This window comes from Pleurodeles waltl, chromosome 2_2 (assembly GCF_031143425.1).
Source record: "Pleurodeles waltl isolate 20211129_DDA chromosome 2_2, aPleWal1.hap1.20221129, whole genome shotgun sequence".
In the NCBI taxonomy this organism is placed as follows: Eukaryota; Metazoa; Chordata; class Amphibia; order Caudata; family Salamandridae; genus Pleurodeles; species Pleurodeles waltl.
In genome coordinates this window covers 1,013,008,627-1,013,034,515 of record NC_090439.1, presented here as the reverse complement: position 1 = coordinate 1,013,034,515, position 25,889 = coordinate 1,013,008,627, and the positions used below count along the sequence as shown (strand labels likewise).

General features: G+C 44.0%; 1 protein-coding gene across 6 annotated transcripts in view; it reads left to right on the top strand.

Annotated features, from left to right (window-relative positions):
- The window catches only part of ASAP1 (ArfGAP with SH3 domain, ankyrin repeat and PH domain 1), a 1,537,410-nt gene that overhangs the window by 926,155 nt on the left and 585,366 nt on the right, over positions 1–25,889 (top strand). The window lies entirely within an intron of this gene.

The window sequence follows — 25,889 nt, the reverse complement described above, 5'->3', positions numbered from 1 at the left end:
GACTGTTAAGGCCTGCTTGCTGTAGGCTGTTGTCTCCTACCTCCAGACTACGGCGAACCACCTGCATTCACTGGGGTTCACTATAAGTGTACCGACTTCACTCCTGACTCCCTCTTAGATGCTCCCTTTTTATTTGAGCTATTCTGGTCACAGTGCAGTTTCAGGCTTATCTTCCCAAGCTGCGAGTCAAGGATATTCGAGATATAAAACTGTTGTTTCAGCCTCTATCTTGGATTTTGGAGATACTGACTCTGAAACTGTTGGGACTCATGGTCTACTGCATCCTGCTGGTAACACATGCCAGATGGTCTATGCAAGCTCAGCAGTGGGACATGGTCCAGATCTCGTACTGACAGTTTACTGACAAATGTGTCACTCTTGGTATGGGACTGCCATGTGAGAGAGGTGGAGATCAGTGGACGCTGGTCTTTGGCAGATTCCGGACTCCACAGCAGTCTGCTGGTGCTCAGGGTGATCCAACTGGTATTGAAGCCTTTCTACCTTCTCTCACGGGAATACTAATGCACATGTTGGTGGACAATACCACTACCATGTTGTACTGCAACAAACAGGGCAGGGTGGGATCGTTGACCCTTTGTCAAGAGGTTTTGGCCCTCTGGACAGGCCTGGAACAGCAGGGCATTTCCCTGGTGGTTCAACACCTGGTGAGTGGTCTGAACAGTGCAGACAAACTCAGCTGCACATGCCTAGCGAATCATGAATGGCATCTCCATCCGGAGGTGGCGTGAGGGCTCTTTCAGCAGTGGGGCGTGCCTTGGTTAGACAGTGTCTGCAGTTTTGTGCGGTGGAGTTTCCAAGGCTTTGAGATGCTTTTTTATGTTTTGAGTGGAGTTCAGGCCTCCTGTACACCTTTCCACCCATACGACTTCTGCCCAGAGTTCTCAAGAAGATCAGGAACGACCAGGCCCAAGTCATTCTTCTGACCCTGGGCTGGGCACGGACAGTATGGTATCTCGAGCTACTGAGCATGTCCATTGTCCACTGATCACACTGCCCCTTCAAGAGGACCTTCTATCGCAGCAGGGGAGGGTTCTTTACCCAAACCTGTCCACTCTCTGCTTTCTTGTGTGGAGATTGAGCAGTGACAGTTGACAGGTTTTGACCTTCCTCCCGAAGTACGTAACACCATCTTGACAGCCAGACGCCCCTTTGCCAAGGTTGTATACCCCTTTCATTGAGAGAAATGTATGGCATGCTGTGCAGAAAAATCAGTTGATCCCCTTTCTGCCCCTCTCTCTGAGGTTTCACTTTTTATTCTTTCCCTTACTTAGCAGGGCTCTGCCTTGGGCACTCTTTAGGGCTATTTATCTTATGTTTCTGTTTTTTTCAAGGTTGCCTGATCAACCATCCTTGTTTAAGACTCCTATTGTACATAGGTTCCTAAAAGATCTTGCTGATATGTTCCTTGCCTCCATTTATTATGCGCCAGTGTGATCTGAATTTGGTTCTGACTTTTTGGATGTGCTCTCCATTTGAGCCCACCCACAATTGTCCCGTCAGGCTTCTCACATTGAAAAATAGCCTTCCTGGTGCCAATTACATCTGCTTGCGGGGTGAGTGAGCTGCAGGCATTGTCATCTAAGCCATCCTACCTTTCCATCTATCCTGACAAAGTGGTGCTTTGCACGAGGGCCTCTTTTCGGCCAAAAGTGGTAACCCCCTTTTGTGAAGGCCAATCCATCACCTTACCTAATAGGAACCTCCCACATCCTTCTAAGGAATAAGAGAGACTCCACCACCTGGGCCCAAAAAGAGTGTTGGCGTTCTACTTTGATCTTACAAAAGAGTTCTGAGTGGGTGACCAAATCTTTGTAGATTATGTGGGTGCAAATAAAGGCTGGGCGGTGCAGAAGCAAATGATCTCCACATGGTTCGTGCTCTGCATCAAGATTTGCTACGCACTAGCCAGAAAACAGCCCCTCAACTGTTTGCGAGCTCATTCTAACCGAGCTAAGGCTGCCACCACTGCATTAGCATGTGGAGTTTCTGTCCTGGACATCTGTCAGGCTGCGTTTAGCAAACACTACTTCCTCAACAGTCAGGTCTATAGGGAAGAGCATTTTGCGCGTTCGGTCTTGCAAGACTTTCTTGCTTAAACTTGTCATGCAGACCCACCTCCTGGTATGGCATTGCTTGGGGTATCTACTCTAAGGTAAGGAATCTGCAGCTGGAAGTCTCTCTAGGATGAACAAGTTACTTACCTTCCGTAATGCCTTATCTGGTAGAGACATTATAAAGCTTCAGATTCTTTACTGGCTCACCCATCTTCCCCTCTCTGCAAACTGATTTCTAGGGGCAAGGACTTCCCTTTCAGGGCCTTAGTTTGGACATACCAGTAGTCCGTGTTCTTCATGGCTCTGCACTTCTAGCATGGAAAGTTGCGAAAAGAAACTGACGTCAGCGGGCTTGGGTGGTGCCTATATTGGAAACGCAACATAATTTCCTGCATAAATGACGCCGACGACTGACATGAAGCCAGTCAACAGCACCTACCGGTGAGCAGGGGTACTGCTCTCGAAAATCTTCTGGATCCAGTATGAAGCCTGGGGAGAATTCAGAGGCAAGCTATCTGCAGCTATATATAGTCTTTACCAGATAAGGCGTTACCGAAGGTAAGTAACTATCAGCTTTATTGTTGGGTAGTGGTAAGGGTAATTTTAGGGTTTAGGTTGGATTGTAGTAAAGGGAAAAATGGGTAATTTTAGGATTTTTTTGGGGAAAAATGTGTGTGTGTGTGTATATATATATGTATGTTCGATGGCATGTGTAGCTGCAGATACACATGCTTTGCACATCCCACCATCTGGTGTTGGGCTCGGAGTGTTACAAGTTGTTTTTCTTCGAAGAAGTCTTTCGAGTCACGAGATCGAGGGACTCCTCCCCTTTCGGCTCCATTGCGCATGGGCGTCGACTCCATCTTAGATTATTTTTTTTCCGCCATCGGGTTCGGACGTGTTCCTTTTCGCTCCGTGTTTCGGTTCGGAAAGTTAGTTAGAATCTTGGAAAATTCGACTGTATTGTTTGCGTTCGGTATCTGGTTAGTTACTACAGATCAACACTGACTTTTTAAGAGCTCCGGTGGCCCTTCGGGTTTTTTTTCGATCCCCCGTCGGGGCCTGGTCGGCCCGGCCACGTGTCTCTTCAAGGCTGATGGAACGGACCCCATTCCGATTCTGCCCAAAATGTCACAACAAGTATCCGTATACAGATCAGCACCTGGTCTGTAACTTGTGTTTGTCTCCAGAACACAAAGAAGATACTTGTGAAGCCTGTCGAGCGTTTCGGTCTAGGAAAACATTAAGAGACCGAAGAGCGAGAAGACTGCAAATGGCATCGGCGCCGACAGGACAAAGGCATTTGGAGGAGGAAGAAGAAACCTTCTCCATCCAGGAGTCGGACTCGGACGAGCTCGATCCCGAAGAAACGCCTAAAACCGTGAGTAAGACGTCGAAACATAAAACTCACGAGAAGACCACAAAAGCCCAGGGGACGCCACCGCCAACAGGCCATGGCTTAACCCGTAAAATAGGTGACCGATCATCGGCACCGAAAAAGGGCACACTTGTGTCGAAGTCATCCGACTCCGGTCGAGATACCGGCACACAGCAATCTCGAGCCCGAGACAGCAGCTCCGAAAAAGTTCGGCACCGAGACAGTGGCACCGAAATGGGTCGGCACCGAGAGACCACGACGCCGAAAATAAAGAAAGTGTTGTCGGAGCCGAAAAAGGCTACCGAAAAGGTTTCCATTCCGAAACATCCAGCCTCGGAACCGAAATCAGGTTCCTACACAGAGGAACAGGGGTTGTCCTCCCAAATGCAAGGACATAAGTTCGGACAAGAACTAGAATCAATGGAGCCAGACTACACTCAAAGGAGGCTCCACATTCAAAAGGACACAGGGAAGATAAGCACTCTTCCCCCAATTAAAATGAAAAGAAGACTTGCCTTTCAAGAAAAGGACAAGCAGCCACAAGCAAAGGTGGCTAGACAAACAACTCCGCCACCATCTCCACCACCATCAATGCACACATCACTGGTAGCTACTCCACCACTGATGCAATCCCCAACGCATACTGCAATGAGTCAGGACGATCCCGACACATGGGACCTTTATGATGCGCCAGTATCGGATAACAGCCCAGACTGTTACCCAGCGAGACTGTCCCCACCTGAGGACAGTACATCCTACACGCAGGTGGTCTCAAGGGCAGCGGTTTTTCATAATGTCACCTTGCATGCAGAACCGATTGAGGATGACTTTTTGTTTAATACACTATCCTCCACTCATAGCCAATAACAGAGCTTACCTATGCTACCTGGAATGCTAAAACACTCCAAACAGGTGTTTCAGGAGCCTGTGAAGGGCAGGGCCATAACTCCAAGGGTGGAGAAAAAGTACAAGCCACCGCCTACAGACCCTCTGTATATCACGCAGCAATTAACACCAGACTCTGTGGTAGTAGGGGCAGCTCGCAAGAGAGCAAACTCTCACACCTCTGGAGACGCACCACCTCCAGACAAGGAGAGTCGCAAATTTGACGCTGCAGGCAAAAGGGTTGCAGCACAAGCATCAAACCAATGGCGCATTGCCAACTCACAAGCACTTCTGGCAAGATATGATAGGGCTCATTGGGACGAAATGCATCATTTCATAGAGCACTTACCCAAAGAGTTACAGAAAAGGGCACAACAAGTGGTAGAGGAAGGACAAAGTATCTCAAATAATCAGATACGGTCAGCAATGGATGCAGTAGATACAGCTGCAAGGACAGTAAATACTGCTGTAACAATAAGGAGACACGCATGGTTGCGTACGTCAGGATTCAGGCCGGAAATACAACAAGCCGTGCTGAATATGCCTTTTAATGGACAGCAGTTGTTTGGGCCGGAGGTGGACACTGCTATAGAAAAACTTAAAAAAGACACTGATACGGCCAAAGCCATGGGCGTACTCTACTCCCCACAGAGCAAAGGCACATTTCGCAAAACACAGTTTAGAGGGGGGTTTCGAGGACAAGCTACAGAACCCACAACCTCACAAACAAGGCCCACTTATCAAAGCCAATACCAGCGGGGAAGTTTTTGGGGGCAATATAGAGGGGCACAATTCCAAAAAAATAGAGGGATGTTCCAAAGCCCCAAAACCCCTCAAAACAAACAGTGACTTCCAAGTCACACATCCCCAACACATAACACCTGTGGGGGGGAGACTAAGACAATTTTACAAACATTGGGAGGAGATAACAACAGACACTTGGGTACTGGCAATTATCCAGCATGGTTATTGCATAGAATTTCTCAAATTCCCTCCAAACGTACCACTGAAAACACACAATATGTCAAAACAACATATAGATCTTCTAGGACTAGAAGTTCAGACATTACTACTAAAAGAAGCAGTAGAATTAGTACCAGAACACCAGAAAGGAACAGGAGTTTACTCTCTGTACTTTCTCATACCCAAAAAAGACAAGACTCTGAGACCTATATTAGATCTCCGAACATTAAATACCTACATCAAATCAGATCACTTTCACATGGTGACATTACAAGACGTAATCCCACTACTCAAACAACAAGACTACATGACAACACTAGACCTAAAGGATGCATATTTCCATATACCGATACATCCTTCACACAGAAAGTACTTAAGGTTTGTATTCCAAGGGATACATTACCAATTCAAGGTGTTGCCATTCGGAATAACAACTGCGCCAAGAGTTTTTACAAAATGCCTAGCAGTCGTAGCTGCACATATCAGAAGGCAGCAAATACATGTGTTCCCGTACCTAGACGATTGGTTAATCAAAACCAACACGCTAGAAAGGTGTTCACAACATACAGAGCATGTCATAGAAACCCTCCACAAACTAGGTTTCACAATCAACTACACAAAGTCACACCTTCTGCCGTGTCAAACACAGCAATACTTAGGGGTGGCAATCAACACAGCAAAAGGGATTGCCATCCAAGTCCACAAAGAGTTCAGGCATTTCACAATGTAATACAGGCCATGTATCCAAATCAAAAAATACAAGTCAAAATGGTGATGAAACTATTAGGCATGATGTCCTCATGCATAGCCATTGTCCCAAACGCAAGGTTGCACATGCGGCCCTTACAACAGTGCCTAGCATCACAGTGGTCACAGGCACAGGGTCAAATTCTAGATCTGGTGTTGGTAGACCGCCAAACATACACCTCGCTTCAATGGTGGAACAGTATAAATTTAAACCAAGGGCGGCCTTTCCAAGACCCAGTGCCACAATATGTAATAACAACAGATGCCTCCATGATAGGGTGGGGAGCACACCTCCATCAATACAGCATCCAAGGACAATGGGACAGTCAACAAAAACAGTTTCACATAAATCACTTAGAACTATTGGCAGTATTTCTAGCGCTGAAAGCATTTCAACCCATAATAAGCTACAAACACATTCTTGTCAAAACAGACAACATGACAACGATGTATTACCTAAACAAACAGGGAGGCACACACTCAACACAGTTGTGTCTCCTAGCACAAAAAATATGGCATTGGGCGATTCACAACCACATTCGCCTAATAGCACAATTTATTCCAGGAATTCAGAACCAGTTAGCGGACCATCTTTCTCGGGATCACCAACAGATCCACGAATGGGAGATTCACCCCCAAATACTGAATACTTACTTCCAGAGTTGGGGAACACCACAAATAGATCTATTTGCAACAAAGGAAAACGCAAAATGCCAAAACTTCGCATCCAGGTACCCACAAGATCAGTCTCAGGGCAATGCGTTATGGATGAGTTGGTCAGGGATATTTGCTTACGCTTTTCCCCCTCTCCCACTCCTTCCATATCTAGTAAACAAGCTGAGTCAAAACAAACTCAAACTCATACTAATAGCACCAACATGGGCAAGGCAACCTTGGTACACAACACTACTAGACCTCTCAGTAGTGCCTCATGTCAAACTACCAAACATACCAGATCTATTAACGCAACACAAACAACAGATCAGACACCCAAATCCAGCATCGCTGAATCTAGCAATCTGGCTCCTGAAGTCCTAGAGTTCGGACATTTAGACCTTACACAGGAATGTATGGAGGTCATAAAACAAGCTAGGAAACCTACCACTAGACATTGCTATGCAAATAAGTGGAAAAGATTTGTTTATTACTGCCATAATAATCAAATTCAACACTTACACGCATCTGCCAAAGACATCGTAGGATACTTACTACATTTGCAAAAATCAAAGCTAGCTTTTTCTTCCATTAAAATACATCTTACAGCAATTTCAGCTTACCTGCAAATTACGCACTCAACTTCTCTATTTAGGATACCAGTCATAAAAGCATTTATGGAAGGTCTAAAGAGAATTATACCACCAAGAACACCACCAGTTCCTTCATGGAACCTCAACATTGTCTTAACACGACTCATGGGTCCACCTTTTGAGCCCATGCACTCTTGTGAAATGCAATACTTAACATGGAAAGTTGCATTTTTAATTGCCATCACATCTTTAAGAAGAGTAAGTGAGATTCAAGCATTTACCATACAAGAACCATTTATTCAGATACACAAGCATAAAGTAGTTCTACAAACAAATCCTAAATTTTTACCAAAAGTCATATCACCGTTCCACTTAAATCAAACAGTAGAATTACCAGTGTTCTTCCGACAGCCAGACTCTGTAGCTGAAAGAGCACTACATACATTAGACATCAAAAGAGCGTTAATGTACTACATTGAAAGAACAAAACTAATTCGCAAAACAAAACAATTATTTATTGCTTTCCAAAAACCTCATACAGGAAATCCAATTTCTAAGCAAGGCATTGCTAGATGGATAGTTAAGTGCATTCAAACCTGTTATCTTAAAGCAAAAAGAGAACTGCCTATTACACCAAAGGCACACTCAACTAGAAAGAAAGGTGCTACCATGGCCTTTCTAGGAAATATTCCAATGACAGAAATATGTAAGGCAGCTACATGGTCTACGCCTCATACATTTACCAAACACTACTGTGTAGACGTGCTAACAACACAGCAAGCCACAGTAGGCCAAGCAGTACTACGAACATTGTTTCAGACAACTTCAACTCCTACAGGCTAAACCACCGCTTTTGGGGGAGATAACTGCTTACTAGTCTATGCACAGCATGTGTATCTGCAGCTACACATGCCACCGAACGGAAAATGTCACTTACCCAGTGTACATCTGTTCGTGGCATTAGTCGCTGCAGATTCACATGCGCCCACCCGCCTCCCCGGGATCCTGTAGCCGTTTTAAGTTGTGAAAAAAATAATAATAATTAGACTTGTACATTTGTAAATTTGTAAATATATTACTTTTAAACACATTATGTACATACATATTTACTCCCTTGCATGGGCACTATTACTATATACACAACTCCTACCTCACCCTCTGCGGGGAAAACAATCTAAGATGGAGTCGACGCCCATGCGCAATGGAGCCGAAAGGGGAGGAGTCCCTCGATCTCGTGACTCGAAAAGACTTCTTCGAAGAAAAACAACTTGTAACACTCCGAGCCCAACACTAGATGGCGGGATGTGCAAAGCATGTGAATCTGCAGCGTATCATGCCACGAACAGATGTACACTGGGTAAGTGACATTTTCCATATATATATATATATATATATACACATATATATATGTGTGTGTGTGTGTATATATACATATGTATGAATTATGAGTATATTCAGAATTAAGGTGCCTTAGACATGATATATCATGTCTTGTGGTATTTATTTTTGACACATATTTTTTAGAATATTGAATTCCAAATCAGCTTGAAGCATATAAATTTAGGAAGAGGTATATGACACTTTGATATAATTGATAAAGAATTGTGAATACTTTTTAGAACTGAGGTATTTTAGGGGTATGATACATTGAAAAAACCTTTTTCAAAGAAAACACTTGCTTTGGACTTCTATTCTCTTCAATGTCTATCCTAACGAGTATTCGGATGTAATTGTATGTAAAATGTATTTTTGCACATTAGCACTTTACTCTGCTCTCATATACAGTATACCCCTATAAACAGTATAGCACATGGACACTTTTTGAGCTTTGAAAGACATCATTGTGTGTTTATATTTGGAGTCCCATGCAGTAAAGCATGATGTTTAGGACATGACATTACTGCCTATTTTGAAGAAATGATAGATATTAATTAATTCTAGCATCCATATGAATAGTTATGCACATGAACTTTTATATTTGGAGTCTTGTGCAGTAAAGCATGATGTTTAGGACATTACTGATTGTTTTGAAGAAATTATGCATAGGAATTAATTATGTACATCAGCCCTCCATCTAGCACCTATATGAATAATTATTTACATGAGCACTTTAACCCAGACTTTTTTGACTATCGTTGTGCATCTCTATATTTTATTTGGAGCTCCTTTACTATACTTTCAATTCTTAGATAATTACTGGAATTTGAATTAATGCTTTAGGACTTTGCAACAATGTAAATGGATGAATTTCGATTTGAGAAGATATCAAATGTATATATCATTGTGACAGTATGTTACAAGGAGGGTTAGAAGTCTTTTCGAGTCACGGGACCGAGTGACTCCTCCCTTTCGGCTCCATTGCGCATGGGCGTCGACTCCATCTTAGATTGTTTTCTTTCCGCCATCGGGTTCGGACGTGTTCCTCTTCGCTCCGTAATTCGAATCGGGAAAACTTAGGAAATAATTAAAATCCATCGGTATTGTTTACGTTCGGGTCTGGTTTAGTATCATCACATCGGCACCGACAACAAGACCGCTTCAGCGGCCCTTCGGGGCTTCCGCAATTAACTAAGGCCTGGTCGGCCCGACCACACCCGTCGTCGAAGCTCATGGACCGGACGGACCCCCTTCCGTTTCTGTCCGAAGTGTCACGCCAAGTATCCTTATACAGACCAGCATCGGGTCTGTAACCTGTGTTTATCACCCAAACACAGAGAGAATACTTGTGAGGCCTGCAAAACGTTTCGATCCAAGAAGACCTTAAGAAATCGACACGCAAGACGGTTACAGATAGCGTTGAAGCCGACACAACACCTCGGCGTCGAGGAAGAAGAAATGAGAATTTCGATTCAGGTTTCCGACTCAGATGACTCCGACGGGGATCGACCATTGACGGCGGCGCAAAAAGTGAGTACACCTGCCCCGTCCCACACCCAAGGTCAGATAAGAAAACACAAGGCCTCGGGGACGCCACTGCCAGAAGGCCATGGCTCGACCCACAGAAAATACATTGACCAAGTAACATCGGCACCGAAGAAGGCCAAAATATTGCGGAAGACTTCCGACTTGGGTCGAGAAAGCGGCATAGAAAAGAGTCTGCATCGAGTGGTCGAGTCGAGCAAACCTAGAAAAAGCCTCTCGGAACCGAGACCGACAGTTTCCATCGGGGTTTCGGTACCGAAAAAAACAGCTTCAGAGCCGAAAAAGACTTCCTAAACGAAAGAGCAAGGGGTCTCTCTACAGGTCAAAGAAGATTCGAGCAGGAACTAGATTTGGAAGAGCTTGACCAAACTTAGCAAAGGCTACAAATCCAGAAAGACACAGGGAAAATACAAACCATCCCTCCACTCAAGTTCAAGAGAAAGCTGGCTTTTCAGGACACTGAACAACCAAAAGCCAAGGTGGTTAGAGGAAAGTCACCACCACCACCACATTTCTTTCCACAAACGCCACCACTCCAATCACTGCAGTTGTCACCAGTGGGTACACCAATGGCACAATCACCCACACATACTGGAATGACACAGGACGATGCGGACCCCTGGCATCTATATGACCCACCAGTTTCGGACAACAGTCCAGAGTGTTATCCAACAAAACCTTCACCTCCAGAGGACAGCACGTCCTACATGCAGGTACTGGCCAGAGCAGCAACATTTCACAATGTAACAATGCACTGAGAACCAGTGGAGGATGAATTTCTGTTTAACACTCTGTCATCCACGCATGCATCGTACCAATGCATGCCAATGTTACCGGGCATGCTTAAACATGCACAACAGGTTTTCCATGAACCAGTAAAAGGGAGAGCCATCACGCCAGGGCTCGAGAAAAAATATAAACCGCCCCCGTCAGACCCTGTGTTTATTACACAACAGCTCCCTCAGGACTCAGTGGTAGTGGGGGCTGCAAGAAAACGGGCAAATTCAGTCATCTGGGGATACACCACCCCCTGACAAGGAAAGCTGTAAGTTTGACGCGGCAGGTAAAAGAGTGGCATCGCAAGTGGCCAATCAGTGGCGTATTGCCAACTCACAAGCCCTCCTTGCCCGCTACGACAGAGCACATAGGGACGAGATGCAAGACATCATCCAACATCTGCCCAAAGAACATCAAAAACGTGCCCAACAAGTGGTGGAAGAAGGACAGGCCATATCAAACAACAAGATCCGTTCTGCACTAGACTCTGCTGATACAGCAGCATGGACTGTCAATACAGCAGTCACAATAAGAAGGCATGCATGGCTGGGAAGTTCTGGCTTTAAACCAGAGATACAGCAGGCGGTATTGAACATGCCGTTCAATCAACATCAACTATTCAGGCCGGAGGTGGACACCGCAATAGAAAAAATGAAAAAGGACATGGACACGGCCAAAGCCATGGGCGCGCTCTACTCCTCTCGATACAGGGGAACATTTAGGAAACCACAGTTTAGGCGAGGGTTTAGACACCAGTCCTCAGAACCATCCACTTCTCAAACAAAACCCACTTACCAGGGCCAGTACCAGAGAGGGGGGTTTCGTGGTTCCTGCAGAGGACAGTTCCCAAGAGGAAGAGGGAAATTTCAGCCTGCTAAGCAAACCCCTAGCAGCCAGCAGTGACTTAAATGTCACACTTCCCCAACACATTTCACCGGTGGGGGGGAGATTAACAAAATACCACAACAATTGGACACACATTACCACGGACACATGAGTTCTATCAATTATCCAACATGGTTACTACATAGAGTTTACAAGATTCCCTCCAGATGTTCCCCCAAGAACGCACAAAATGTCAATACAACACTTAGACCTATTACAAATAGAGGTCCAAGCACTACTAGCAAAACAAGCCATAGAACTGGTACCTTATCACCAGAAAGGAACAGGGGTTTACTCCCTGTATTTCCTTATCCCAAAGAAAGACAAAACGTTAAGGCCTATTCTAGATCTCAGAACGTTAAATCTCTTCATCAAATCAGATAATTTCCACATGGTAACACTACAGGACGTGGTTCCCCTACTAAAACAAAAAGAATACATGGCAACTCTGGATCTAAAAGATGCGTATTTTCACATACCCATTCATCCATCTCACAGGAAATACCTCAGGTTTGTAATACAAGGCAAACATTACCAATTCAAAGTGTTGCCATTCGGAATAACAACAGCACCCAGGGTATTTACAAAATGCCTAGCTGTAGTAGCAGCTCATATAAGGAGACATCACATGCACGTATTCCCGTATCTAGACGATTGGCTAATAAAAGCCAACACTCAACAATGTCAAATTCACACGCAATATGTAATAGATACTCTACACAAACTAGGGTTTTATATAAATTACCAAAAATCGCATTTACAACCATCCCAAATACAGCAATACTTGGGAGCAACACTCAACACACAAAGAGTTCAGTTGTTTCTAAATATAAGATCAAGCATACAGCCAAACTAACAATACATGGGCAGGTTTGTAATGAAACTACTAGGCATGATGTCCTCATGCATAGCTATTGTCCCAAAGGCAAGACTACATATGCGGCCCTTACAACACAATGGACGCACGCAACTCAGAGATCTAGTGTTAATAGACCGCCAAACACACTCTTTGGTTCAATGGTGGAACACTGTAAATTTAAACAAAGGGCGGACTTTTCAAGACCCAGTTCCTCATGCCATTATCACAACAGACCCCTCCATGATTGGATGGAGAGCACACCTCAACAATCACAGCATACAAGGCCAATGGAAAGTCAACAAAAACAACTTCACAAAAATCACTTAGAACTACTAGCAGTCTTTCCTGCACTGAAAGCCTTTCAGCCCCTTCTAGTCCACAAACACATTCTTGTCAAGACAGACAATATGACAACAATGTATTATCTAAACAAACAAGGGGGGACACACTCGTCACAACTGTGTCTCCTAGCACAAACAATTTGGCATTGGGCAATTCACAACAACATTTGCCTGATAGCACAATATATACCAGGTATTAAAAATCAGTTAGCCGACAATCTCAGTCGAGATCACCAGCAAACTCACGAGTGGGAAATACATCCCCAAGATTACTTCTACCGCTGGGGGACACCAAACATAGATCTGTTTGCAACAAAACAAAACACAAAATGCCGAAACTTCGCATCCAGGTACCCACACCCTCAGTTCAAGGGCAATGCTCTATGGATCAGCTGGTCAGGGATATTTGCTTACGCTTTTCCCCCTCTCCCGCTCATTCCTTTCCTGGTCAACAAACTCAAACTAATACTCATAGCACCAACGTGGGCTCGCCAACCGTGGTACACCACACTGTTGGACTTCTCAGTAGTACCGCACATCAAACTTCCAAACAGACCAGATCTGTTAGCACAACACAAATAACAGATCAAAAACCCGAATCTAGCATCGCTCAACCTAGCAATCTGGCTCCTGAAGTCTTAGAATTTGGATAGCTAAACCTTTCAAATGAGTGTATGGAGGTCATTAAACAAGCAAGAAAACCGACAACAAGGCATTGTTATGCTAATAAATGGAAAAGATTTGTTTTCTACTGCCAGGCAAATCAAATTAAACCGCTAGACGCCTCCATACAAAACATTGTAAGTTATTTACTACACTTACAAAAATCAAATTTGGCTTTTTCTTCCATAAAAATCCATCTCACTGCGATATCTGCTTATCTGCAGATTAAACATACAAAATCGCTTTTTAGAATCCCAGTTATTAAAGCCTTTATGGAGGGACTAAAAAGAATCATACCTCCAAGGACACCACCAGTACCTTCGTGGAATCTTAATATTGTACTTACACGACTCATGGGACCACCATTTGAACCCATGCATTCTTGTCAAATCCAATTCTTGACTTGGAAAGTAGCCTTTCTAATAGCTATCACTTCACTACGAAGAGTTAGTTAAATGCAGGCGCTTTACTATCCAGGAACCCTTTATACAAATACACAAACATTAAGTGGTTCTCCGTACAAATCCAAAATTTTTACCAAAAGTCATATCACCATTTCATCTAAACCAAACAGTTGAACTCCCAGTCTTCTTTCCACAACCAGACTCAGTAGCTGAAAGGGCACTGCATACATTAGACATAAAAAGAGCGCTAATGTATTACATAGACAGAACAAAAGCATTTCGTAAAACAAAACAATTATTCGTAGCTTTCCAAAAACCCCATGCAGGTAACCCTATATCCTAACAAGGCTTAGCCAGATGGATAGTCAAATGCATCCAGACTTGTTACCTTAAAGCTAAAAGAGAATTACCCATTACACCAAGGGCACACTCCACTAGAAAGAAAGGTGCCACAATGGCTTTTTTAGGTAATATACCAATGACCGAGGTTTGTAAGGCAGCCACCTGGTCTACACCTCACACATTTACTAAGCATTACTGTGTAGATGTGTTAGCAACACAACAAGCCACAGTAGGTCAGGCTGTATTAAGAACATTATTTCAGACAACTTCATCTCCTACAGGCTGACCACCGCTTTTGGGAGGATTACTGCTTTGTAGTCTATGCACAGCATGTGTATCTGCAGCTTCACATACCATCGAACGGAAAATGTCACTTACCCAGTGTACATCTGTTTGTGGCATGTTGTGCTGCAGATTCACATGCGCCCTCCCCGGCAGCCTGTAGCCGTTTTAGTTGCATGTAAATTGTATATATGTAAATAATATTCCTTAACTACACACTATGTACATACATATCTACTCCATTGCATGGGCATCTTTAATATCTTACTTTACCAACTCCTACCTCACCCTATGCGGGGAAAACAATCTAAGATGGAGTCGACGCCCATGTGCAATGGAGCCGGAAGGGAGGAGTCACTCGGTCCCGTGACACGAAAAGACTTCTTCGAAGAAAAACAACTTGTAACACACCGAGCCCAACACTAGATGGCAGGAACAGTGCACCGCATGTGAATCTGCAGCGCAACATGCCACGAACAGATGTACACTGGGTAAGTGACATTTTCCATATGTGTGTGTGTGTATATATATATATATACACCTATGGAGGGTTATTGAAATAAAGAAAGGGCATTAAACGAAGTACAGGATTGCTACATGGAGGCATGCGGAACATAAGGACAAAATGTGAAGAAAATATAAGGAGAGTTTTATAAAATTCTGTGATGTTCCATTAAAATGCATTTATTAGACTAGTAAAGAAGAAAATGAAATGGAAAATTGCTTTAAAACGTTAACTTGGAGTGAAAATAGTTGACACAACGTTCCAAAATTTTTATATTTGAGATTACAGCTGTAGTCTCTAGGGCCTATTGAAAGGAAGAAAAGACTCCATAGAGTTCATAGAGAGGCCTAGTAGGATGTTTTGTGAGGCCCGGTTGAAGGCGCGAAAACACATCTTTTCTTTTAATGTGTTTTCCCCTTTTTTTAATAGATATGGAAACACCCAAAAGGATAATAAAATAAAATTGTATTGAACTGAACTGCCATTTGTGCCTGTGCCAACTCGGTCCGGAGGAGCGACCGAGTTTGTTTGGGATATATGTATGTGTGTATATTTAGTCGTCTTTCAGTGACTTGTAATTTTGGGGTGATCACTGATGAAATTATAAAAGGCCCAATAATAGTGCAGATAAGGAATAAAAGAATTTCAAGAGCAGCTGTGCTGGCAGGTGATCCTCAGCTGCATGATGCCATTGCTGTGGCTAACGCATTGGATCAATCTGAAAAATAGATACAATCGGTACAGTGTAACAATACGTTTTCTAGTGGTGTCATGTCCCCAACTTCCTGCCATTGGTAAGGAGTGTGAAATATGTTGTCTTGTTGTGCATTTTGAACACGTGCAGAGATTTAAGAAGGAGTAATGTTTTTCCTAAAGGTAGAATTTCTTGCGTGGGTGAGAAACTGGAAAAAGTACGTGTGTGTGAGTGCCATAAGATGGAGGAAAGTCATAAGGGGTTGAGTTGTCCATAAATGATTTCAACTTCGGGGAGAAGTCAAGTGAAGTAAAGTCTCCCCCAGATGTAGTATTGAGATTTTGAGAGTGGAATTGGAACTGATGGCGAAATAGGCCTCTCCTTGGATGATGATAATTAAAACGTATTTCTTAGAGAAGTTTAGTAATGTTTTGAAGCAAAATGAGCTTTCCTTGCATTCTTGCACAAAGTATTCTACTGACATGGTTGAATATGAGAGAGTTCCCACTGAGTATAAAGGAAGGAGGGCACAGATAAAGTTATATGTAGTAGTGAACGGAGTGAATGTATTGGGTTGCAAAGACCAATGGGAATAATACTGAAACCTAGGAGTAAGGAACCTCTTCTGCTCTTAACTGATACACAGGAGATAAGTGATTTAACTAATTCCAGAATGTCTTTACTTATAGGTTAGTTAGATTAATTGGGTATTCTCATAGAAACGAAGAGTAGCAGTGGTCCTGTGAAACAAAAACGTAAGGGCTTGCCTATAAATATGAGGCAAGAGTTGAAGGATATGTTGAGTGAAATGATGGCAGTGGGCATAATTGACGTAACTGAGTCCTCAGAATGGGTTTTTCCTGTAGTTGTAGCATGGCAGGCAGACAAAGAGTTGAGACTGTATGTCGACCTGAGGGCACTTAAAGATAATATTGTTGTGGATTGTCATCAACGTCCCAATACTAATGAAGCAGTAAGCATGTTGGACGAGGCAAGAGTGTTTACAACATTTAATCTATCATCAGATTAAACGATCCGAAGACTCAAGACATTTAACAGCATTCATTACACTGCAGGGGCTTTTGCAGTTCAGGAGAATGCCATTTAGGCATGCCTCTGCAGCATCGAGTTTCCAAAGAGCAATGTTTCACATCTTTAGAGATGTGGATAACTATGTGAAATGCTTTCAGGATGATATTATCATACACTCTAGAAATGAAGAATTTGTGTAATATTTTCGGGAAGTCTGTAAGGGGTTAGCGAAACATGGACTGACGTTAAAAAAATAAAGAATCCAAATATAAATTCTTCTGTAAAGCTGGAATGTTTGGGTCACACACTGTCTAGTGAAGCGGTGGTGCCCAAGAGATCATTAGAAGTTGCCATTGCTAAAGCTCCAGCGCCAGGCAACAAGGAGGAGCTTCTTTCCTTTGTGTGGCTATGCAAATATAATAGCAAATGTATTGATAACTTTGCCTCTAAAATGCAGCCTCTAAGGGAACTGACCAGGAACAATATGTGGTCAATGTGTGAAGATTGAGCAGCACCTGTTGAATTATTTTGATCTACCTCTCGAGATTGTTGAGGTCATCTTGGCATCCAGACACACTTCCACAAAATCTGTAAATGCAGTGTACTAAGACAAGTTTGTAGGGAGGGCAGGCGTTTTCAAAATGATCATGCTCCCCAGATTATTGTATGTCCTACAGAACACTTACTATCCAATTCTGGAAGCCACGTTCACTAAGTTGGAAGAGAATCTAAGGACCTTGCTATGGGATGGGAAATACCCCAGGATAGCAGTCGCCATGCTACAGCGAAAACCATATAACTGTGGGATTGCCCTCCCCGATGTCAGGGCCTAGTATTGGGCAACACATATGGTGGCATAAATGATTTTTTTTTTTTTTTTTTTGCACCACCGGCACAATCCACATGTAGGTTTGTACAGACATAGTTCCACACATGGTCTATCTGCACTATGTGTGTTGAGGGAAGGGCATTAGACTGTTGCTGGTAACTCAGGTGGCAATTGAGGCCTGGTAACTAGTTGCATAGACTGGGTGATTAAAGTAACCCAGGTAACGCCCATGTGAGAAGGAGCGTATATGCGGGAACTGGGAGAGCTCAAGGGCTCTGGGGCTTGGGACATGCAAGAGATCTCCTGGATCAGGCATCTTCTGGAGGATGGAAACCTTATGCCCTTCTCCTCCTTTCAGAAGGAATACCCCATGAGCCTGAATTACTGCTTAAAATATGCCCAGCTGTGGCACGCTTGGCAGGCAGAGGGGTTGGGAGAACCTGTTCTACTTGAATATGCTCCCTTGGAGGTTAGGCTCCTGAGGGAAGAGCTAAAATCGAAGGCAATTTCCCTTGCATATAGAGCCCTCAATTATAACATGGCCGACAAACTGGGTAAACTGAGTGACAGGTGGGTGGGAGACCTAGGCGAGATGGAGGACATAGATTTTGAGGCAGCCCTGATGTACCCAAGGGTGGTTGCCATTAAGTCTAGATTGCACCTAATTCAACTCAAGATACAGCATTGAGTCTACTGTGATTGTGAACGGCTGTATACAATGGGGAGAACAATGTCTCCAGACTGTATGAGATATAACACCTCAAGGGGCTCACTTTTGCACACATTATGTTATGGAGCTGCCCAATCATTCAGACATATTGGTCAAAGCTAGTGAGGGAACTCCGACTCATACTGGGAAAAGATATTCCGCTCAGGCCTAAATATATACTACTAGACATCCCTACTGATGCTGATGTTCCAAGAACCAAGCTCCTATTCTGTAATCTCGGACTAGTCGTGGTCAAACGAGACATAGCATGTCACTGGTTAGGGTCAAGGGCCCCAGCTTTGGGGTAATGGAAGGCGGGATGAACCTCTACATGGCGGCTGGAAAAGTCACCTATAAAAGTAGCAGTGATTTGTAATGTGAACCATCGTTGGCACAGTTCTGGAACATGCTGCCAGCCTCTTGGTGGAATGTCCCTTCCATTGCTTCCACAGACTCTTTAGAGTATGAGTGAGAGGCGTATTGAGGAACACTAAAACACTGCTTTGTCAGATTCTTCCCTCAACATATGTATATTGGAGTTGAGGAAATTTCTGGAATTAATTCTTACTTAGGGGCTGGACAGTCATGCTACCAGGGTGAAGTCGGCTGAAGAGAGGATTTCAAAGCTTGAAGATAGAGCCAGCTCTTTGGGGGAATCCCTGCTCTGTTTAGGGGAAAAGATTTTTATTGAGGTAAAAGCAAAGAATGACAATCTGGAATTTAGCTCTAGAAGAAATAATATTTGGATCACTGGAGTAGCAGGTTCTACAGATAAGGGTAGAGTTGAGACCTTTCTCTTGTCGCCGCTCACTGAATTGTTCAGCAGGAAACAAGTCTCAGGGATACTGGTGGTAAAGTGAGCCCAGAGACTGCAGTCAAGGCACCTACTCAACACATATTTACATTTCTACTCTGCCGTGAGACTGGTCAGGGAAAACCATAACTGCAGTATCAAGGACAAAATGTGCGAGTATATCCTGACTTTACAGCATCAGTACAGGAAGCGTGGAAAGCCTTCATTGAGGCAAAGCGCTTGCTGCTGATTGTGCTATGAAATATGCAGTGCTTCACCCTGCTAGCTTAAGGTTCATGTTAAATGGAAAGACGCAGATTTTCACTGACCTAAAGGAAGCGGTGAAGTTCATCAAGAAGAAAGTCATGAAGAAGAAACAAAGAACTAGCCCAGTTTTGTCCTGTGCATTGACGCCACAGTTGAATGAGTAAGTCAAATTCTGGCAAGTGATATAGTAGTAAAATGATTAGGGTTGCATGCCTCCTTAAAGAGTAGAGTCTGATCTACCTGAAAAGGTTGCTTTCAAAAGCTAAATATTATAGGTTTCAGATTAGGCCAGTGTGTGAGGGAAGTGGTTCTGCTGAAAATAGACAACATCTACCCGTAAAAGAATTTGAAACTGAAATGAAGCATATCGCATTACTCTTCCCCTAAGGACAATAGTCATGCGCCACACTTACAACACTAAATGAGTCACTGTGCTAGATTTCTGTCCGAGAATGTTCAAGGGTTGTATAAACCCCAAAGATTCAGCAATGGTACATGTCTGTATGAACAGGCACTATGTTGATTTCACTGAATCCAATTTGCCAGTCACCTTTTGGTGAAACATAGTGCTACTATTTTGCCTCCTATATTCTACGCAATGAAAGTTACAGTGCTGGTACGCAAGTCCCTAGATTTTAGAACCAGTCACGTACATGCAGACAGAGATGCTCAGGCTATTAATAAGCCCTGGGTACCACTGGGGATAAGTCCAATCCTACTCTTCCAGTACCAACTAGAGCCACCCTCACTCTATCACATATTAATATCACACATAAGAGACATTATGGAGCTAATTGACAGTGGGAGGATATATAGGGCTGTCTAGTGGGTATATTCCTTCTACTCAGTGCACAATACCTACTCCTGAATTGATTACTATTTAACTTTTTTTTAAAATCTCTGACCTAACTATGGGCGATGGTATACCTCCTATGGAAACTATCAGACCATTCACTTGTGCTGATGTTGTCATATACCAAATAAATTCCCTGGATACCATCACTGGAGCTTCTCGTCAGAAGCACTGCATAATGCAGTATTTAGAGATGAAATATGTTCTTCAGTTACTGACAGCTTAGTTTAACTCCCCAAATTAAATAAAACCTGTTGGAAAGTTGCCCTTCCTGCAGTATCCCCCCAAATTTTTGTTTGACTTTTTGGGGAACCCTATTTTTTCAGGCTTTAGAACTCTGTACACTTTACCCCTGCTAACCAGCAGTAAAGTGCTTGTACTTCTCCTTACAGCATGGTAAAATTGATATACCCCTGATTGGCATATTTAACTTACCTATAAGTCCCTAGTATAGGAAAGTACCCTCTTTGTAACACGGTTACCCCCACTTTTTTCCTGCTGTCATTGTGTTTTGACTGTGTTCACTGGGATCCTGCTAACCAGGACCGCAGTGACTGTGCGCTCGCCATCGAAATTTGGTTGCTAAGTACTTAGCACCCCCCACAATTGGCATACTGGTGCCCCCATATAAGCCCCTAGATTATGGTACTCAGGTACCCAGGGCATTGGTTCACCAGGGTTTCCCCATGGGCTGCAGCATGTATTGTGCCATCCATGGGAGCCCATGCAAAATGTGTCTGCAGGCCTGCCATTACAGCCTCATGAAAAGGTGCATGCATTCTTTTCACTACAGGTCACTGCACCAGGTCACTAAGTCCCCTCTATGGCAGGCCATCCTAGCCCAGAGGACAGGGTGCAGGTATCTGTGTGTGAGGGCTCCACTGCATAAGCAGAGGTGCCCCTACAAACTCCAGCTCCATTTCTTCACTTTGTATGTGCGGGGAAGCCATATAGCCCATGTACCAGACACAGACACCTGTGTCCAGCTACATAATGGTAACTCCGAACCTGGGCATGTTTGGTTTCAAACATGTCAGAATCATACCCCAATACTGTTGACAGTATTAGTTGTAGGATTCCATGCTCTCTGGGGGCTTCTTAGAGGATCCCCAGCATTGTTCCTACCAATCTTCTGGGGTTTTCCGGGCAGCCAGCACTGCTGCCACACCACAGACAGGATTCTGCCCTCCTGCTGCTTCACAAGCTCAAGCAGAGGAAGGCAGAACAAAGTATTTCCTACGGGAGAGGGAGGCAACTCCCTCTCCCTTTGGAAATAGGTATTACATGGCTTGGGAGGGGTAGCCTCCCCAAGCCACCGGTATGCTTTGAAGGGCACATTTGGGGCCCTCCTTGCATAAACGGTTTGCACCAGTCCAGGGACTCCTGGTCCCTGCCCTGGTACAAAACTGATCAATTAAAAGGGGAGTGACCACTCCCCTGTCTATCACCACCCCAGGGATGGTGCCCAGAGCTCTTCCAGGTGGCCACTTGATTGTGCCATCATGAATCCAGGGTGGGCAGAGGCCCCTGGGAGCATCTGAGTGGCCATGTCAGGCAGGTGACGTCACAGCCCCCTCCTGATAGGTAGTCACCCTGCTAGGTGACCAATCCCCCTTCCTTCGTCCCCTTCCGAGGTGGGTCTTTTGATTCAACGTGCAAGATTCCAGCCCGACTCCTCTCCATTGTTTACTTCTTCTTCTGTCCACGGGGACTGCAATTGGACCCTCCAGGAACTGACAATCTGCAATTTCAGCGACCACTCTGCTGTGCAACAAAGTTTCTCAGGCTCCTTCCAGCAACTGATAAATTTCCCTGGCTGGGCATCCTCTGAGGGTGACCAGTCTTCAGCCTGAGTCACCCACTGCAACGACGACTGCCTACTTGGATCTTCTTTCCTTCGAACTGTGTGGATCCTGCACCACAGGTGGTGGTCTGGAGTGGTCCCCTTGGTCCTCTCTACCAGCTTTACAGCTTGGAAGACGGTAAGCCCTTGCCTCTCCTCGCACTGTACCCCTGTGCACCACGACTCTTGCAGCTACCAAGGCTTGTTTGTTCTTCCTCAAAGGGAGCTTCAGGCTTTGTGTCGCTCCGGCCTCCAGCCCTCTTCCCTGCAAAGCACAGTCTCCTGCCTGCTGCTCTAGTGACGTGGGACTCCTCTTCAGGTGTGCTGAGTGGGCCTCACTGCAACTCCTGTGCCTCCTGCCTGTGGGGGCTGCCTCCTCCTTTTGTGACTGTCCCAGCTGCTGAGAGTCACCTCAGACTCCCTCCTTGGGCCTATTCCCCTGGGCCTTGCTGGTCCTCTTCATCCTCGCAAAACCTTCTTCATCGACTTGCATTTGCCAAGGCTTGTTGGTGGTGTTCCAGCACCACTGACTGACTGCATCACGACCGCTGGCGTGGGACATCACTTTTATCACTTCTAGGACTCCTCTTCTGCTCCTGTGATTCACTGCTGACTTCATTCATCCGCCGTCAACCTGGTCCTGCATCCACAGAAGGGTGGGTAGTGGGTCCTGCCACAGCCGGACACTCCAACTCAAACTGGACTTGGTCTCCTTCTTTTGCAGTTCCTCTTTCAGTCTTGTCTGGGTTTTGCACAGTCCTTTTCCAAAGTTCTCCTGTGGGTTTAATGAAAAGCCAGGTACTTACTTCTTCTCTCCTGGTCGCTGGGGGGCACCCTGGTACTTACTTTTTGGGGTTCCTAGTTCCTCCAGCTCCCTTCTATTGATTCCACTTCCTTGGGTGGGGGGCTGCCTTTCGCATTCCTCTTAGTATATCATTTGGCCTCCCTTAGGGCCTTCATTATTTTATATTGTTTTACTATTTGCTATTGCTTTCTATGCTAATGACTGACTTCTGATTTGTATATAATGTGTTTACTCACCTCCTAGTGGAGTATTGCCTATACAGTATTTTAGTATTGTGTTACCTTAACAAAGTACCTTTATTTTTGTAACACTGTGTGGTTCTTTCATGTGTGTAAGGGCTGTGTGATTGTAATGGTATTGCACAACTTTGCATGTCTCCTGGCTAAGTCTTGGCTGCTCATCTACAGCTACCTCTAGAGAGGCCTGGCTTCCTAGACACTGTCCACACCTCACTAATAGGGGATTCCAGGACCTGGTATAAGGTGATAACACCATAAATGCTCACCACACACCAGAGAAGCTTCCTACTCCTTGTATATGGTACAAATGTGAACCCAGTGCCTTTATGTTAAAGGTCACAAGTAGACATTATCCTATCCACTGTAGTGACATTGTGAACATGGCTACAGACTTGCTACCAATATCCTGGCTGTGCAGGTTTTAACTGCAAATTCGACTTTGTCAAAACGTTCCCTTTTCACAGGCCTAACCTTTCTTTTTAAATATTTATATGTCACCTCTAAGTAGGCCTAATAGCCCATAAAGGCAAGGAGCATGGCATTTAAAAGTAAGACCTGTAAAAGTTCAGTGTTAAACATGTCATTACATTGAAAACGCCTTCAAAGCTAATTACTCTGTAGCAAGTTTGGTTATACTATAGGAAAATATTGGTATGCAATATTGAGTAATAACCCTGTATCTCAGGAATATTGCTAGCTAGAAAAATAATGAAACAGCCATATTTTATAGCTTTAAAAAATGCAATTTAATGGTAAAGTCGAATTTAGTCTAAACATTATGGAAAAGGGACCTTTGTCCTTCCTGAACGCTAAATCTGCATCTTGTTATCTCACTTCAGCCAGCCAGCAATTAGCATTTGAATAAAACCTGTTGGAAAGTTGCCCTTTCTGCAGTATCACCCCAATTTTTTTTAAACTTTTTGTGGAACCCCATTTTTGCAGGCTTTAGAACTCTGTGCACGTTACCCATGCTAACCAGCGGTAAAGTGCTTGTGCTCCTCCTTACAGCATGGTAAGATTGGTATACCCCTGATTGGCATATTTAACTTACCGATACGTCCCTGGTATATGGTACGAATGTGAACCCAGTGCCTCTACTTTAAAGGTCACAAGTGGAGATTATGCTATCCACTGCATTGACAATGTAAACATGAGTTACAGACATGCTACCAGTATCCTGGCTGTGCAGGTTTTAACTGAAAATTCGACCTGTCAAAACATTCCCTTTTCACAGGCCTAACCTTTCTTTTTAAATGTTTATACGTCATCGCTAAGTAGGCCTAATAGCCCTTTAAGGCAAGGAGCATGAGTTTTAAAAGTTAAACTTGTAAAAGTTGTGTTAAACATGTAATTTCAGTGAAAATGCCTTCGAAGCTAATTACTCTGTTGCAAGTTTGGTTATACTACAGGAAAACATTGGAATGCAATATTGAGTAATAATCCTGTATCACAGGAATATTACTATCTAGGAAAACAATTAAACAGCTATTTTTATAGCTATAAAAAATGCAATTTAATGGTAAAGTCGAATTTTGTCTGTGTATTATGGAAAAGTGACCTTTGTCCTTCCTGAATTCCTAAACCCTAAATCTGCATCTTGTTCTCGCACTTCAGCCAGCCAGCAATTAGCATTTGAATAAGCGTGAATGAGGTATAAACTTACTCCCAGGACCAAAACAATAGGCTGATCAGAATGGGCAGAGCAGCAATAACCCCTCTGAGCTTGACTGACTATGCCAAGGGGTCTGGGAGGATCTTTTTTGGTATTAAATGGTGAAGTCCTTCTTGAATGTGACATCCTGCGTGAAAAATCAGCTGGGAATTTTCATATGACACTTGGCATGCACTTCAAAGAAACCTCCCTTGTCACAGGCAAATGTTAGCTGACACTTGAGCATTGTCTCCCCGGCCAGTCAGGCCCCAATAACAGTAGTCATCTTTTGATATTACAACATACCAGCCTGTTTTGACAGGTCTGCTGCGTTTGCACATAATATTTGGGGCACACTTCAAAGGAAGAAAACAGAATGCCAAAATAGTTGTGTATATCCACTGTCTGGTTACTAAAAGCTTAGCTTTGTTATACCAGACTAAAGTCTCTGAAGTTTCTGTGGGTGCAGGGACTGCCTAAACCTGAATTTTAGTGTTTGTTGTGGGAGGACCCTAGGATTACCTTGGTATACTCCCTATAGACAACCCCAGTGCCCACAATTCAGTGTGGCTGAAAACATCGGCCATCTTGAAAATGCCAAAAGTGGTAGGTTTAGCCCAGGAGACTTTACCCCATTCGTGAGCTTGTTCCCAGGGACCATACCCACCCACTAGCTCATGGCAGGCATAAATGTGGCATCTCCAGACCCCTACTTGAGGACACTTCTGGACTTGTGAAGGATCAGAAGAGCACTAAACCTGTTCTCCGAGACCTGAGAAGAGTCCTAAAGGACTAGACCTGTTCTCCCTCTTGTACCCAGGACAAAGAAGTGAATTCCAAGGGACATAATACTGACCTTCTGTTAAAGCTACAGGGACACAGCAAGCTACAAATGGCCT